Here is an 18,191-nt window from a genome sequence, read left to right as displayed (position 1 = left end):
ACGCCCTCCTGTGGCGTCACCGGAAGCTTCCAGCACTTGAAGGCACCCACCTCAACCTCTGCTCCCTAGTCCAGCACTGGGCTCTGTTGCCTGTCCCTTAAACAGCATCTCAAGGCTCAGGTGTCACACCCTTCTCAGGCGTGGGAGGACCAGGGGGTGGGATGGAAATGTGCCCAGGGACATGACTGGTCTCCCTGTGGGGCACATTCCAGAGCCTGGCCATCTGGGAAGATCACCTCCCAAGGCCTTTTCCAGATTCCCCATGGCGAGGTCTCTGCACTGAAGGGCAGGGAGGCCCAGCGCCAGGAGGGTGGCCTTGAGCAGGTGGCAGGTTCTGTCCTGGCCTCCCAGGACACCCTGAGGATGAACTGCTCCCTGCAGCCGGCTACCTCCTCCCTCCTGCTCGGCTGGATGACCTTCTCTTGGGGACTTCAGTGGGGGTAGGAGGTGATGGGATCCCTTGTGGTTTTTCCTGGATTCCCTTAATTAAGCTAAAATTTCACATGAATGTAGAAAGCAAGCAAGCTGTCCCCCATCACCCCAACCCTGATGCAGGGGTTTGTAGCTGGCTTATTTTTATCAAAGGCTCTAGTGACCTGCCTGCAGAGATCCTGGGCCCACCTTGGAAAATCTGGGCACAGACCATCCAGCAAGCACCAGGGATGCACATGGTGGGCGTGGAAATCCATCTAGTTTATAAGAAAAAGTAGTGTTAAGGGTTGAACCGTGCCCCCCACCTCCAAATTTACATGTTGAAACACCAACTTTCAGTACCTCGGAATGCAGCTATATTTGGAGACAGGGCCTCTAAATGGGTATAAGTTAAAATGAGGTCTTTAGGGTGGGCCCTAACCCTAACCCAAGGTGACCAGCATCCTTACAGCAGAGGAAGACAGAGGAGAGGCGTCCTTGGAAGAAGGCAGCCCCACCGATGGCTTGGCCCGGACCCCAGCCTGCAGAACCACAGAAGGCAAGTGCTGGCATTTTGCTGTGGCAGACTAATTCCTGAGCAGTGCGACCTGATCACCCACAGTCATCTCAGAAGGCAAAGGCTGCTTCCATGCCCTGTGCGAGGCTGGTTCATGGGCAAAGGACGGAGCCCTGGGCTGGAGCTGCTGCACACAGAAACATGACCTCTGTGTCAGACACGCCTGCACCCAAGACCGGAGTCTTCCCTGACCAGACAAGAGAGCTATGGTCGGCATATTTAATGGTGTCTACTATGTGTGGGTAACAATGTGCTAAGCCCTGCACACGCTCATCCATCCAATCCTCCTTACACCCCTATGATGTATGCTGAGCCCACAGTCCCTTAGCCCAACCTGGGGCCAGTGGAGTTTGGTGTGTGGGAATTGGGGGACTTGGTAAAGGTCACCCTGTGTGCATACCATAATGCCCTGTGCCTCTGCCGAGCATCCTCTGGATGCAAGGACCAACATGTCTGTGAATGTATATGTTGCATGAATAAAGCTGGTAGGCAGCCTTGTGCCAACTCAAGACAGGGTTTTGTTTCCAAAGTGCTTATTTCAGGTCAGGTTTTACTGCCAAATGAGTTATAAATGCAATTTTGGGTATTAGAGCTCTTAACATTTTGAACTGGTGGACCCGTGTTATCCCCATCTTATAGATGAAGAAACTGAGGCACGGGAGTTAACAGATGTGCTGCATGTGCTAACTCGTGGAAGGTGGGTTGGGCTCCAGACCCAAGCTGAGTAGCTGCAGATCCACCTGCTCACACCGCCTGACTGGCCCTTTGCCCAGCCTGATTGGTCAGTAGCCTGCAGATCACACCAAGCGTACAACCCTGCTCTGAGGATCAGATCCAGTGCAGGTGGACTCCTGGGACAAGTTGATTTGTGCAACCCCAAATTCCCATGTTGAAGACCTCCACATGCAACCTTATAAAGAAGTAGGGTCACTGCAGATCTAATTAGTACCTCTGAGTCATCGGGAGTCTTGAGGCGAGATTTGTGTTGTCCTTATGAAAGGAGCAGCCTAGCCAGAGACAGACGTGCAGACATGCACACAGGAGACAGCTTGGGGCTCCTGCCAGCTATGGGACCCCAGAGATGGCTCAGCCACTAGAGCCAGGAGAGGCGCTGAGACAGAGCTGTCCCTCAGGGTCCTCAGAAGGAAGTAGCCCTCCCCAAACCTTGGGCTCCTCCACTCCAGAACCATAAGACATTGAATTTCTGTTGTCCCAGAGACAACCCTAGCACACTCCCATGAGATCATTATCCAGCCAGGCTCACCGAGAGGCCAATAAGTGGCCGCTGATCGTACTGATTGTCATTATGACTGAGGGCTCAGGGTTCGGGGTGTTTTTGCAGTGCTGGGTGGAACCCAGGGCCTCATGCAGGTTGGCAAGTGTTCTACTAAGCCACAGCCCCTCGTCCACCACTGAAAACTAAAGTCGGTGAACTAGAGGATTCCTAAGGCCTCCGGCCAGTTGCAGGTCTAATTTTCCATGTTTGCAACGTGGGGATGATTCAGCTCTGTGTTACCGATGGTCTGACTCTAGAGCATCCCCTGTTGTTTACAGATGAGCTCTGGTGAAGGTGATCGCAGAAAGCCAAACTAAACAGCTCCCCCTGTGCTGTGGTCGTGTCCCTGTACGCTGAAGCCCCGCCCCATGGCCTGGCTGCCCTCCGCACTCCTGGCCAAACTGCGAGCGCGCTGGGTCCAGGGCTCCCCTGAGTGCCTTCTGCTGTGCCTTCAGCTCTGTGGAGTAGCCCACAGCCTGGTTGGGGCTAGCGATTCTGCAGAGCAAAGCGGAAACCCAAGCTGGAGGCTGTTTTCTGGGGTTGAAAGTGTGTCATGGAGTCCTACATAGGCCTGGGAAGCTTGGGCTCTTCCCATGGAAATCCAGCCCCCTCACTGCCATGTCACTGTGCAGATAAAAAGTGCTTTGCAGAAGCCCAAAAGGCCGTTGAGTGCTTTTCTGTTCTCAGAAGGCATGATTAAGTCCTGTCTAGGGAAGAAGGTAAAATGCTGATGGTTTTCTCAGGCTTTGGTGGCCTGAATCCTACTGTCAAGCTAGTTTGGAGCTTTAAGACTTTTCCCTTAAGAATCAACCATGTGCTGGATGCGGTGGGGCCCACCTGTGATCCCAGCAGCTCCAGAGGCTGAGGCAGGAGGATGGCGAGTTCAAAGCCAGTCTCAGCAACCTAGCTAGACCCTGTCTCAAAATGAAAAATAAAAAGGGCTAGGGATGTGGCTTTGTGGTAAAGTGCCCTGGGTTCCATCCCTGGTACCAAAACAAAACAAAAGAGTTAACCACATCAATTCAGAAAATGAGTCTCTGTGTGGGGGGGGGTGTCCCCAAACTCCCCGCCATGGACACGGACCTCACTGGCTGTGCATGTTTCAGGGATGGGTGTGACTTTCCTTCTGCGTCATGTCAGTTTGTGGCTGGCCAGGGGGTTGCTCTCAGAGCTACCTCTCCGGCTCCCGGATCCCTGTCAGCACCGCAGTCTTTGTCCAGAAAGCCTTCCTGGCCTCTTTCCTGAAGCCATTCTGCACCAAGCCCAGAGGCGATTCTCCCCTCTCCACAGTCAGGGTGGCTCCAGCATTTGCTTAAGGCTTTTCTTCTTTTCCCCTGTTCCTGGTACCTGCCGCATTTTAAGAAAAGTGTGCCTTCTGTCCCTGGATGCAGTTGGAGCATACATCTGGATTCAGGAATGGTTGCAGGGCGAATCTGGTGGTGAATGATTCCTTGCCCACACGAGAGTCAACTCAGTCAGAGGGAACGTGTGATGGAGCCAGCTGCTTGGTAGTGGAGACCACAGCGTCTTCCTTTGGCGTCCTCGGTGCTCAGCAAAAAGCCTGGCACCCAGGAGGCGCTCAGGGAAGTTGTCTGCTGAATAGATGAACCTGAGTGTTCTTCTCTCTTTGGAGAAGTGCTCTGGTACCTCCGAGTCCAAGCAGCAAGGCCACAGACGGGGCTGGAGGACGCTTCTGCTTCCTATTGCTCTTAGGAGTCACATTAACCAGCAGGTCCTGGAGCTGGGGCAGAGGACGTGAGCATGGTTCTGGCTGGGCCGCTGCCCAGGAGCCCAGGGCCTCCGGCCTGCATGTGGCTCACTGTCCAACTTCCTCAATGTATGGCTAAGAGAATGGAGGAGAGCGCCGGGGTGTGGCTCGGCAGTAGAGCGCGTGTCTGGCAAGCATGAAACCCTCAGTTCAAGGTCACTTCCTGCCCAACTAAGGAAATATCCATGCTGCAGAGGCCAGACGTGCTGAATGGGGTCTCCTGGAACCCACCCCTCTGCCTGGTCCACAAACTCTTCTGCATTGCAGGGAATTGCAAGGGAAAGCTAAGTGGCAGCAGGCTGGCGAGAACAGTCGGGAACAGTTCTTCCCGGGCCTCCGCAAGTCCTCCAGAGCAGCATCATGAACCTGCCAGAGAGCCTCAGCACCTGCCTGGTCCAGAACAGGCCCAGAAGGAGGTGACGGGCGCGGCCAGCCAGTGCTAGCAGAGCGGGGCAGGAACCCGTCTCCTGGTCGGGCCGCACTACCTCCTCTCCTGCACCTCTCTTGGAGGCGCTGGTGGTGGTGCTTTGCCACCTCTGATATCTGGGTGCAGATGCTGTTGCTAAGGCAACAGGGTGAGCAGGAGACACAGGCGGTCCATGGGGTCCTGCTGCCTCCTCCTGAGTGTCCAGACAGCCTCCCGTCTCAGCACAGAGACCGTGGAGCTTACTGTCTGGGCTGCACTACGAGCTGGGCCCCAAGGAGAGCTGGGGATCGCCTGGGCGTGGCAGCAGCCACGTTCTCTGGGCGCTGACTCTGTGCATGTGTCCAGTCAGGATATTGAAGACCAGGAGGAGGAGAATGGGAGACTGAGTTGCTGGAGGTGCCAGTCATCAGAGCACGGTGTGGCTGAGACAGTCCAGGCCTGGGTTCCAGCCGCATTCTTGGTTCACCTGGAGCATCTGCAGATTGAGAGGGCTGGGGCCTGGGCTCCACTCAGTTCTGTGTCTCTGGCTTTGCTGCTGACCCCCAATATGAGCCCCTCTGCGCTTTTAGACAAGGGCCTATTGTGAGAAGCCACAGCGATCTTCTCATTCCCTGATGCCCTAGCTGATGCACTTCCAGGGCAGGTCTCACTCCTGTTCTTACCTCCCTTCGAAGACCCAGAGCTGGTGCTAAAGGACAGAAGAGAGGGCGCACTTAGTGAGCCAGCCTGGCTGCCCTGGCAGCTCAGAGGAGGGTCCGTCGCCGAGCTGGGCTGTAACTCAACGTGAGCTGCGGACAAGGAGGGGCAAGGCTGCAGATGCTGCACTCTGCCCGGCGTGCCCTCTTCTGAGGCTGCATTTGGCTTAGGGACTTCCTGGCTGAGGGCCTCACTGCCACTCATTCCCAGTGTTCTTGGGGTGTGGTTGGAGGAGGCAGATCACTCCAGCGAGCTGGCAGAGAGCTGTGGCCCCATGGGGTCTGGAAGAGGCCGGAGCTGCTTTAGGGGGCTTCAGGGCAACCCTCGGAACCCTGCCCCTCTTGGCGCACCCACCTTCCACCTCCTGCTCCTGCACGTGGCCCTTGCTTTTCTCCCTCTGCCCTGTCTCACAGCTGGAGTCAAGAGCCGACACTGATTGTGAGTTCCGAGCCCAGCTCACGTGAGCTGGGGTGCAGGAGGACACGGCTGAGATTCCAGAACAGCTGGACTCTGGGACTCTCAGGCTCTACCCCTCCCCCCCACTCCACTCTCCTTCAGGGCACGCTGCCAGCCCCCTCCCCGCCACACACAACTCCTGAATTTAACATCTTCATGTTTGCACCAGAGATACCACCAGCTTTACTTCAGGAAGCCCCAGGTGAAGATCTGAGTGGCTCCTCAGGTGCCACTTGGTAGTCAGGCATGGTCATGGCCGACTGCTCCTGGTGGGCCACAGGGAGCAGACACCTGCTTCACCACCAGGACCGGAGGCCAGGGTAGTACTTGGATCTGGGGAGGGGACGAGGTTCCCAGGAGAGGGGAGAGGAACGTGGAGTAGACGGCCGACCCTGCGGGCCGCCAGGTCTCACCCCAACTTCCAGGCCCCGCCGGACAATGACCTCCAAGCAGCTCAGTGGCACCTGGGCTGGAAATGACCTCTCCTCCGTCCACCTCCCAGAATGTGCACCTGAGTCTCCCTGAGCACTTAGCATCATGCGTTCACCTTTGGGAAAGCTTTGGTCGTACAAATACTAATCAGTGTTCACTGAAGGAAAATTTAGAAACACACAAAAAGATGAAAATAGAAGTCACAGATCTTCTCCCTAGAGCTAATCTGTTAGCAGGGGATGTTGGCGGTATTTAGATTTGTGTCTGTTTTCTCTGCAGCATCCAGCTCTTTAAAAACCAATCCAAATCTCACGTACTCTCCGAGAACCCTCCGAGCACCATGACACTTGTCATACCTCAGGGATGGAATTTCTAAACAAGCAGATGAATAAAGAGAAAGTTCAGAAGGCATGCGCACCCCACGCCTGGCCCTCCCAGCCCTCGCTGCTCCAGGCAGGGCACGATCAATGCCAGGAGCAAGCAGAGCACGGCGAACTGGCCAGACCTGCCTGTGACCATCAGTGGAAATGCAGAGACCGAGCCCTGTCCCACCGTGTGACCGGGAAACGTCAGCCGCGGCTTAAGGGAAAAGAGGATTCACGGAAACAATCCCGTCAGGGTGGCCATGTGCGCGCAGTATTTTAGGCTCAGCAAGCAATCTGCCAAGTCAGAGCCTTTCGTGAGTGGGTTCCAGGAAATCTGATTTTAGCAGTGTCATTGACACGGAAAGACGTCCTGCCCCTCACTGGGTGGAAGATCATCGTTGATTTATCTGCGGCAGAAACAGCCGGACTCCACATCATGTCCTGGAAGACTGCTCAGGCAAAGACAGAGAAGTGGCAGATCTAAACTATTAATCCCATTGCACACCTCCCCACGGGTCCTGCAGTAAGTCCCAGGCCTCTTAGGAGAAGCTTCTCCACGGCGAAGTGGAGCTGATGTTTTTATGGGGCAGGTCCTCATTCTCAATTACAAAGACGACGCTCACATCACAGTAACTCACTAGTCACACCCCTGTGCGGAACATGCTAGGTGCTGCAGGAGATGAAAGAAGTGGACAATCCCTATATCCCATACATGTTTGCATCAGACATTTACTGAGGCCTTACTGTGGGTCAACACCCTGCTCGGAGCTGGACCTCACCGCACATAACACCTAGTGTGCCGTTTAAAGTGAAAAGATGAGGTTTAGGGAGGTTAAATAACTTGCCCAGAGTCCCACAGCTTATTAGAAATTCAAGATTAAAACAGAAGGAAAGAATCTAACAGTTGCGGGGCACAGGGGCACACGCCTGAAATTCCAGCAGCTCAGAAGCCTGAGACAGGAAGATTGTGAGTTCAAAGCCAGCCTCAGCAACAGCGAGGTGCTAAGCAACTCAGAGAGACCCTGTCTCTAAATAAAATACAAAAAAGGGCTGGGGATGTCATTAAGCGCCCCTCCTTCAATTTCCGGTACAAAAAAAAAAAATCTAATGGTTTGTTATCACCATTCGAGTGCCATTCACGTGGCCTTAGAAATATTTAGTCTGCATCTGCATGAACTTCCATCTCACTTCCTGCCAGGGAAGAGATTGGCCCCCATCTACTCCCCAGCAAGCCTCCCCGGAGAGGCTGGTGTGCGCAGAACCAGGAGTCCACCGGCCCAGGCTCCGCTCACATTCACAGAGGTCTGTGGGTCCCGCCTTCCACGCGGCACCCAGAGAAGGCCCTGGCGCGGGGCTGAGGCCAGTGTGGCCCCAGCAGGGATTTTCCTTGACCTCAGAGTTTCCCCTCCTCAGTCTGGAAGCAGCATCCAGTGCTGAGGAAGGAGCCTGAGCCTGAGCCGGGCAGGCCAGGGTTCAAACGGCAGCTCAGTCACCAGGAAGTCGTGTGAGCTTGGCCAGATTCCCAGCCTCTGAGACTTCATCTTCTCCCCACTAAGCGCAGGCAACATCCACCCTGTGGAGCGCTTCCCCAGGGCGAGGGGCGCACAGTCAGCTGCTCACTGGCTCTCAATCCATGGCAGACACCGTTAGGGTCCTGACTGAATTTCATCCAAGCAGCGGATTGTGATTTTGTTCTAAGCCAGGAACCGAGTATTCATGCAGGATCCATTTTTACTCAGTCGTGAAGAGGGATCCCACCCCTCCAGCAGCAAGGGGTTGAGACAAGACGCAAGGCAACCCCGGGCGGTGAGTGGCTCTCGGGAGAGGAGACTCGGGAGGCAGAGATTAGAACGCGCCCGGGCCTCTGCTGCTCCGCAGATAGAGGCAGAACGCAGCCAAGGGCGCCCTGAGGAGGCCCCGGGCTGAGACCCAGGGCTGCTCCAGGTGGCGGCGCCCAGGCCCCGCCACTTCCTCCTCCGTCCCTGGAGTCCGCTTCTTTGTTCACGCAGGTACTTTGCTCCCTGCTGGTCCTCCAGCGCGGTCCGTTATCTCTCCCGCTGCCTGGCCGGCGGCCGGCTCCTGGCCGGGTTCTGACCTCACTTCTGGCGTCAGCCTTATCAGGTGTGGACAGAGCCATCTGCCCGGCTCCGGGAGCTCCAAGCCCAGGGTGCTCCCCCAGCCAGGCTCCTTCCTCCATGGCGGCAGAGGCCAGGTCCCCTCTGGAGCCTAACGGGTGGTCGTCTGCCAGCGATGCTGTGAGGCCCAGAATCAGGGAGGAAGGGCCACGTTCCCGTGAGTGTCACAAAGGACAGCGCAGACGCCGAGCTCAGCGGACCGGGGGCAGGTCGGCACTGGAGAACAGCAGCTCTCCCCAGCCCAGGTCCCCAGAGGACACCGGCCATCAGCCTCCCTGCATGGGGAGGGCGCTGCCCAAGGCGTCCCCTGCCATCTTGCAGGTTGGGCCTTCTCTCTCCAGGGTCAGGGCAGAGGGGCCCACACGTGGCCTTGGGAGAGAAGCGGGGCCTGGGATTGAGGGACAGCAGGGGGAGGAGCCTTCAGAGCAGCCGGCACTTCCAGGCCGCTGGTGCTGGTGGTGGCAGGGAAGGGCCAGAGCACCTGTGGGGTCAGCGTTGCACAGCTGTGAGGCGGAGAAAGAGTCTCCCACAGACTCCAGACAGCGACGGGCCAGCGAGCCTGCAGCACACAGCCAGGGGGACGGTCCATGTCCTGGCCTCCTCCACCCCTGCGCAGGACGCCTCCTGGGTGGCCCAGCTGTGTGCCCAGGGCAGGCCTCGAGCCACCCACGTGGCCTAGGCCAGGGCCTGAGGGGCTGGACTTGGAGTAGCTCTGAGGATGCCCAGCACCCCGGGGCTTCCGTATCTCCCCGTCTACGGGTCCCTGGCCGCCTGAGCAGGCCCCGCTGTTTCAGTGTCTGCTAGGAGGGTCACCAAGGCTCATGCTCAGGCCCTTGGGAAGGCGTGTCTTTTGGGTTGAGTCCCTGTGAGTGCTGGCGTGTGCACCGCAGATATACCTACGACCGGGAAGGGACAGCCCCGCGAGGGAAGGGTCAGGGTCCGCCTGTGTTCCCCAGTCCCTCTCTAGGCCGGCTTAGGTGACCCTCCCTCTCTCTGTGTCCTGTGTCTGTCTCCATGCTGTTTAAGGTCGCCCATCTCTGATCAGAAACCCAGCATGAAAGAATGACTGCTGGGATCACAGGGCCTGGCAGGTCCACAAATTATTAACTGTAAACACAATTATTATAATTATTAAAACATGGGTAATGGTGCTGAAGGGTCCTATGAATTCTCTCGCATATTAAAATTTCCATGATAAAATCTTTAAAACAATCACTAGGAAGTCCTGGCTAACTCAGCTAGTGACTGAGCACGAAGCACAAGCTAAGGGCTGATTAAAAAGGCCTCTTTGGTTTATTACTTGGTAATTAAGACTCTCTGAGTCTAATGGATTAAACATGTAAATAATCTATTATTATTATTATTATTATTATTATTATTATTATTTTGGTACTGGGGATTTAACCCAGGGCACTTAACCACCGGGCCACATCCCCAGCCCTTTCTGGTGTTTTATTTTGAGACAGGGTCTCTCTAGGTCACCTAGGGCCTAGCTAAGTTGCTGAGGCTGGCTTTGAACTCACAATCCTCCTGCTCAGACTCCCTGGGATGACAGGCATGTGTCAGTGCACCCAGCTGACAATCTACTTTTAACGATGAGTTTCCAGGCGCTTCCTCCAGAATGTTCAGAGCTCTTGCAGATGCCGGTCTTGTTCACATCCGCATCCCTGGTGCTCAGCATGCGCTTGGCCCACAGCAGGTGCTCCAAGGGGTTTGCTGGGAAAATGAAACCCTGGGCCTCACAAGGCCTAACATGGTGCCGAGATGTCGCAGGAGCCCCAGACTTCTCCCTGCCTTAAACTGAAATCACCATCTTTTTTTTTTTTTTTTTTTTTTTTTGTAGAAGTAGCTTCAATCCTAAAATATTGGAATGAAAAGGACTTAAAATTCACTTTGTACAAACTTCTTACTCTTTAGATGAAGAAATCAAGATCCAGAGAAGTAAGCAACCTTCTCAAGGTCACACAGCTAGTAGGGACCAGACCCCAAACTGGAATTTAGCCTCCCTGATCCCAATCTGGACAGTATTTGTGGTGCCGCGAAGCTCCACGGCTATTAATCCAACACACGCTTGCAATTCCACTTTCCCAGGTAAAGAAAGAGAACTTCAAAGAAGCAGATGTCATTTTCCCAAGGTCTGGGGTCCTCTCACCTCTACAGCTCCCCCAAGAACAGTGTTTCCCACACTGAGTTTTGTCCCTTACTTTAAGAAAACTTAAAATTCAAAAACCTTAATTTCCAAAACACACACAGGTCTGATGATTCTCTTAAGAAAGTGCTTTGGGGCATGTTATGTCCTTGAAATAGCAGTCAATTTTTAAAACTTCCTCTGCATCCAGCTTGTTAGGACCAAAGCAACTGCATAAAATCATGCCCGAGCCAGGGCCCCAATCCTGTCAGGTCAAGGGTCACAGGGCGCTCTCAGCAGCGTCAAGTCAGAAAATAAACAAATCAATCAAAGATAACACAGCAATAGTATAAATAAACAGGAAAACAACAACAACAAAAAAAAAACCCAAGCACTTTAGAACAGTGTATCGTCTAAAACACAAGTCAGTGAAGTTTTAAGTTACGTGTCAGGTGAACATGCCCTCTAGCTTAATTGCCTTTCAAAGCCGCGCACCTACGGAGGTCTCTTGTGCAGTTCGTGCTCCGGCTTTTCCACGCAGATGCGCTCTGCAGCCTTGTCCAGAGCTTCTTTGAAGCATCTTGTGATACTTTCGTCCCCTCCCTAAGGGGGAGGCTGGGGTCCTTGCTGTGAAGAGGATTGCTGGGACCACCCCTTTTATAGGACTCGCAAGACTGAACAGGAAAAAATAAGCAAGAGACGTCGAGGCTGCTCTCCAGCAACTGCTACCCAACAGGGAAGGTCAGAGAGTGTCCCACCATGACAGAGCTGAGGCACAGAAGGGTGCCGGGCGCCAGTGTCACAGACGCGCAGAGTGGGTGGCTTAGTCTATCGGTCAAGGGTTAACTTTAAGCTCAAGAACCTGAGGTGAGTCAGGGCCAGAGCCTGGCAAAGATCCTTATCTCTAATCAGCCCTGCCTCAAAATAGCTGTCTTCCCTGGGGCGGGCTCGTCACCCTGGGCTGCACAGCATCGAGGTACTGAGCTCATCAGAAAGTCAGTGAGCCTGCTTTATCCAGCTCTTGCACAAAGTTCTTCTCTCTGGGTGGAGCGATGCATAACTTAGCAACCCTGCAGATGGCCTGCATAGGACAGAACCGGATGTGCCCGCCAGGAGGGACTCACGGTTTTCCTGGACCCACCCTTCATTTTACAGATGGATGGAGTGAACCCTGGAGAGGAGGAGTCTGCAGAAGAGCAGGAACCAGAGGCTGGACCCGGCTCGAACCCTCTGCTTCTGGGCCAAGCTGCCGAACTCTTCTGAAACCCTCCCGCCCTGTCCCCTTCCCTCCCGTTGTTAAGGAGATGATTTTCAAAGCTCCAAGGGTCTCCGAATCAGCACTTCCACAGAAGCTCCTGTGAAACCCCTGCTTGCAAGTGTCCCTCATGTCCTCTCCTCTCTCTGCCACACAGACGCCCTTACTTTTGAGGGTCGAGGTGGGGGCTGCCCTTGTGCTTGTGTCCCCTGCAGCTGGGCCAGGCTGGTCCAAGTGGCAACTGAAGAACTTGGGGGGTGGCTCTGGGGCTGGGTCACAGCAATGCCCCCTAGTCTCCTGGGCTGCTCCCCTCGGCCGGGGGCTGCCACTCAGCTGGGGACTCGCCTCCCAGGGAGCGTCTGTGAGAGGCTCAGCTGGAACATTCCTGCCAACACACTCCCCTTTGTGGTCCTCCCCACAGAACGGCTCTGTCCAGAGGTGGCCGAGGCACCCAGGGGCTAAGCAGGGATGGGAAGCCGGGGCGCGCAAAGGCTGCTGGAAACCGGGCAGGGTGATTGGGACTAGAACGTGCCCTGTCACCGCTGGACCGTGCTGGCGGGAGGACGTCTGGACAGCTTTGTTTCGGGTTATTACTACCCAGGACTTTGTGTCGGAGACTGGAGAGAAATAAAGCGCTAAGACAGGAAATGGGCTTTCCGCTCTCGGCCGGTTCTTGGTGATTGTCATCTAAATGTTCCTGTTTTTTCCTCCATGAGTCATTTGGCCTGGACTTCTCACGGGTCCTAGGTAGAGACTGGTCCCTGGCTAGTCCTCCTGTGTGGGATTTATCTCTTCCAGTGAGGGCTGAACAAACAGCAGGTGCTTAATAAATATTTAATGACCATGTCCTGCCAGGCCAGCATCACAGTTCCAAACTCATCTTGTGCCAACGTCAGGCCACGCTGTGCCAGCCTGAGGAATTCACCAGACGGCAAAAGGGGAAAATGACCACCCACGTTCACACCCAGCGAGCGGCAGCCAGGCCCTGGTCCAGGCCTCCCGCAACTCAGTCCAGCCTCCACCAATTCCGCCACAGGACGAGACAGAAAATACCACCTCCAAGAGCTGTAGCTTAAAGTCAGTGAAAACCGAAGCAATGTCAGTACGTTTGGGGGATCTTAGACTTTCTAATGGGCATTTTGATAGAACCTAATTATACAATCTACACAAACATTTTCCTACCTTTACATGATTGTAAAAAGTCTAACTTTTTTTCCCTAGCAGTGCAATTGAAATAAATCGGGTTTTAAGAACAAAAATGGGTTCTTTTTTAGCTGAAGAAGTAAAAGTAGGAGGCAAATGAATTTCCTGTAAATGAAATGAATTTGTATGAGGAAGGCCCTATGGTTCTGATAGTCACTCAGTGTGAAGTTCGAGGTTTCTCAATAGCATGCACTTTTGCATTCCAAGATCATGCTACGAGGAACACCAGCAAGCATTCACTGAGTGCCCACTGGATACATAACGTGGTTCTGGCTGGCTTTCCGCCTCCAGCTAGTCAGGGAACCCAAGGTACGTACTACAGGACTGACATCTTGAAGCCAACCACAGTCCAGGAACCTTGAAAGACACCCAACAATGTCATTACGATGACCCTCACTCCAACCTTATGTTCAGCAGTGAGAACGGAAGAGGGAGATCATGTTAACTCAAAATCACCCAGCTATCAAAAAACAAATAACCAATCACTAAGTGGACTAGGAACTGAACAGACACTTCACAGAAGAAGAAATACAATCAACCAACAAACATGAAAAAGTGTTCATCATCTTTAGCAATTAGAGAAATGAAAATCAAAACTACTCTAAGATTTCATCTCACTCCAGTCAGAATGGCAATTATCAAGAATACAAGCAACAAGAAATGTTGGCAAGAATGTGGGGACAAAGGTACACTCACACATTGCTGGTGGGACTGCAGATGGTGCAGCCACTCTGGAAAGCAGTGTGGAGATTCCTCAGAAAACTTGGAATGGAACCACCATTTGGCCCAGCTATCCCTCTCCTCAGTTTATACCCAAAGGACTTAAAATCAGCATACTACAGTGACACAGCCACATCAATGTTTATAGCAGCTCAATTCACAATAGCTAAACTGAGGAACCAGCCTAGATGCCCTTCAACAGATGAATTATGGTACATATACACAATGGAATATTACTCAGCCTTAAAGAAGAATGAAATGATGGCATTTGCCGGTAAATGGATGAAACTAGAGAATATCATGCTAAGTGAAATAAGCCAATCCCCAAAAACTGAAAGCTGAATGTTTTCTCTGATAAGCAGATGCTGATCCACAGAGGGGGGGCAGGATAGGGAAGAATGAAGGAACTCTGGATCATGCAGAGGGGAGTGAGGAAATGGGTGGGGTGGTGGGGATGGGAAAGATGGTAGAATGAGACAGGCATTATTACCAAATATACATGTATGATTACCCTACTGGTGTGATTCAGCACCTCGTGCAGCCAAAGGAATGAGAAGTTATGCTCCATTTGTGTACAATGTGTCAAGATGCATTCTATTCTCATGTTTAACCAACTAGGACAAATAGAAAATTGCTATAAAAAATTGTTTTTAAAAAATCACCCAGCTAATAAAACAGCCAGGCTGCAATTTGAATCAGATACTAATGACAGTAAGACCCACATTTTTCCTGCTATGCTACAGCTTCTTGACCCTAATTCATAGTAACATCATCCAGGGAGATTTATGTGACACTGATGCCCGGGTCTGACCACAGGCTATTTACATCACTCTACGTGAGGACAGAGTCTGGATTTTTAAAACTCTCTAAGTATTCATAATGTGCAGCCAGGGTTAAGAGCTGCTGGCTAGTTGGGCTGATCCCAGTTCCTTTAGCTGAAAGACCCAGGGTTTAGATGGACATCTCTGATTCTCATTCGGTAGTCACTAGAACCGTGGGGACCCCGGGGTCCTGCCTGAGAAGCCCCAAGTGCACCTGGGCTAGGCAGCTGTCACTCACAGAGCCACTCTCCTGCCCTCTAAGCACAGGCTCCGAGGGAAGCTAAACAGGCGGGTCACACAGAGCTCGCATTTATGTCACAGGCCGCACAGTGCAACAGTTCATGTAAATTAACAACCATTCCATTTTATACAATTACATCTTTTTAGAAAAATAATCAGAACAAGGCCCTAGGTTCTAGAAAGATTCCCACGCCACTCTTCTGCTTTGGTTTAGTGCTCCTGCTCTGCTATCGCCACAGCAAGAAGTGTTTTGAGAATGTTTGTGATCTCAAAGGGCTTGACCCAGAATCCATCGCCTAGAAGATGCTAAGGAGGTAAAGCAAAAGCTGGAAGAGCTTTAGAAGGAAGAAGTCCATTGCAGTGATACTTACTATAGTGAAAAACTGGAAATAATTTAGATGTCTCACATGGCATAGCCTACTAAGTGGAAAAATGGCCCTTGTAAATATTTATTACATAGACTTTTTTTTTTGGTATGGGGAATTGAACCCAGGGGCGCTTAACCACTGAGTCACATCCCCAGACTTTTTTACTTTTTTTAAATTTTGAGACAGGGTCTCACTAAGTGGCAGAGGCTGGCTTTGAACTCGCAATCTTCCTGCCACCGCTTCTCCAGTGGCTGGGATCACAGACTTTCAAATGTGATGAAAAATATCAACACAATACTGAGTGGAAAATGTAGGCTGCAGAATTAATCTATGAGTTAGGTTACATAAAGTTGACTGGCTGCAACAGTGTGAAAAGGAAGTGAAACAGCACTACACAGAGGTGCGAAGGCCCCCACCCGCCAACTCCAGGTGTTCCAAGGCGGAACAGAAGCCATAGCCAGAGGGCAGCTCTGCGCAGCCTCCAGAGGCGGAGCACTGGGAAGCCAGGCCTGCGCTGGACCAGTGAAGCCAGGACGCCGAGCAGGACTCAAGCACCTGGCCAAGGGCGGGGTCGCTATGCGAGCCCAAGGCCGGCTCAACCTTAAGAAGCGGGGCACCGGCGGACCAGTTGGAGGACAGGGCGGCCCTTCCAGAGCATCTTCAGACGCTGCTCCTGGCGAAGACGAAGCCCCAGTGCAGAAGGCGGGCAGCTGGCCCCTCGCCTGCGGGCAGACGTGGATTGCGCAGGCGCGGGGCTAGACCTCGGCGTCCAGGGCTGCAGGAGGTGCGGGGCCACCGCCCGTCCCTGCCTGAGCCACGTGGAAGCCGGCCTTCTATAGAGGATTTTTTAAAACTTCACGAAACAAAGCAAACTCTCCCAGCTGGCTTCCCCGCCCAAAGATTGTACAACTTAATCTACAATTGGGGTTTTGTTTTCCCACATTTCAAAATCAGCTTGGAATTGGCACAAAGGCCTTTCACCTCGATATCCAAATAGAAGCCATTTTAACTGCATTAAGCTGCATGCAGCCACCCATTAGGAATTTCACACCAAAACGGTCTCCTTTTTTCTTTGCAGGAGTGGGGACTGAACTCAGGGCAAGCACCCTACCACTGGGCTACATTCCCAGACCATGGCTCCTCAGCCAGGTGTTCACTTGTAAATAACTCGGCATCAGATTTAAGCAAGTGGACAAGCCAGAGTCATCAAAATGAGGGCAGAAGAACAGCAGCAGAGGGGGAGAAGCCCAAGAGGCAGGCAGTGAGACCAAGAAGGCAGAGGGACAGGCGGCCCAGCGGACCCTGTGCAGGTGGGAAGCCCTGTGGAACGGCCTCACCGTGGGACAGCGGGACCATGGGACAGCGGGACTGTGGGACAGTGGGGACCATGAGACAGCGGGGACCATGAGACAATGGGGACTGTGGGCGCCAGGCCGCAGTGCAGTCAGGAGGGGCATTTCTCCTGGCCTTGGAATTGCAGCCCATCTGTCAAAGCTAAGACAGGGTGTCAGGTGCCCCTAAATCCTCTCTTCAGGGAGCTTGGCCGTCCACACAGCACTTGCTAAGCATGACCGTGAAACCCAGTCCAGCGCTCCTGAGCCCACCGCCCGCCCTGGGGCACGCAGAGGAGGGGAGGAGGTCGGCGGGGTCTGCAGCGGTGGGGTTCTTCCAAGAAAGTCATTGTGCAGGGGACGCCCACCATCCCCCTCAACCCAAGTGGAGGGCCGAGCTGCGGAGGAGGAGCAGCCCTCGCCTCTGGTGGCCGAAGTGACCCACCACACAGCCCCAGGGTCCGGCTGGTCTGGACTGGTTCCAGACACTGAGCTCGCCTGGGGAAACCTAAGGGGACAACTTCAGGAACAGGGAGTGAAGAGCGGGACTCAGGGAGACAGTGAGCCCTTCCAGGGCAGACCAAGGCCACCAGGCGGACGCCACACCACGGGCCACGGTAAAGGACGCCCTGCCCAAGAAGCCCGGCTGCTGGATGAGGCGACCCTGACGGAGCTGGTTCTTAGGAGACAAACTGTTGGTGTGGGGACGGACGGTCGGTTGCTGGGGGCAAGCAGGCTTGGCTCCTCCTCGGGAGCTGCCCCGACCCCTGGGCTCTCCTCCCTCCCTTCCCTGGCCTCCTGGAGGAGGCCGAGGCAGCAGGGTGAGGGCAGGAGTGGAACAAGGAACGGGGAAGCGGGGGAGAGCTGGCCGACTGCCCCAGCTGCCCGCCTTGCTGCTGAGACCAGGAGGGAGGCAGGAGAAGCTCCGCTGGATGAGACTTTGAAGGCGCCATGTGGGAATGCGGGGTCTCCACCTAAAATGGAGACAGTTATCAATACCCGGACGAGCCGTGGCGTGCATTTCACCCCGGAAAGTGGAGGCATCATTCATCAGAGCCGGCAGTGAGAGAAACGCTGACTTACGTCCCACTGAATCCACTTGATTGATCACCCACAGTTTCCCTCACTGAATCAAAGTGATCTGGCATTTGTACTGTAAAAATGTCTTATTTCTTATACCTTACTAAGTAAAATAATAATTCTACTTATTATTGGGCAGTGACTTTGTTTTCAAGAATATTTTTTAAAACTACCAACTAGCCAGGCATGGTGACCCAAGGCCCGTAATCCACTCAGGAGGCTGAGGTAGGATTGAAAGTTCTAGACCAACCTGGGCAATTTACTAGGACTCTGTCCCAAGATAAAATAAAAGGGGCTGGGGATGTAGCTCCGGGGTGGCCCTGCGTCAGTCCCCAGTCCCAAAACAAGAATAAAACCCCACCAACTGAAGAGCGATGGCGGAGCCTCGTGGGCAGGCTTAGGCAGCGCCTGCCGCTGCTGTAATAAATCATCACAGCTCAGCTTGGTGGCTGGAAACAACACAGAAGTCCATCACCTCTCTGAAGGCCAGAAGTCCAAGCTG

This window comes from Sciurus vulgaris, assembly GCF_902686455.1.
Source record: "Sciurus vulgaris genome assembly, chromosome: 10".
Taxonomy (NCBI): Eukaryota; Metazoa; Chordata; class Mammalia; order Rodentia; family Sciuridae; genus Sciurus; species Sciurus vulgaris.
The sequence above is the reverse complement of the archived record's forward strand: the minus strand, read 5'-3'. Positions refer to the sequence as shown.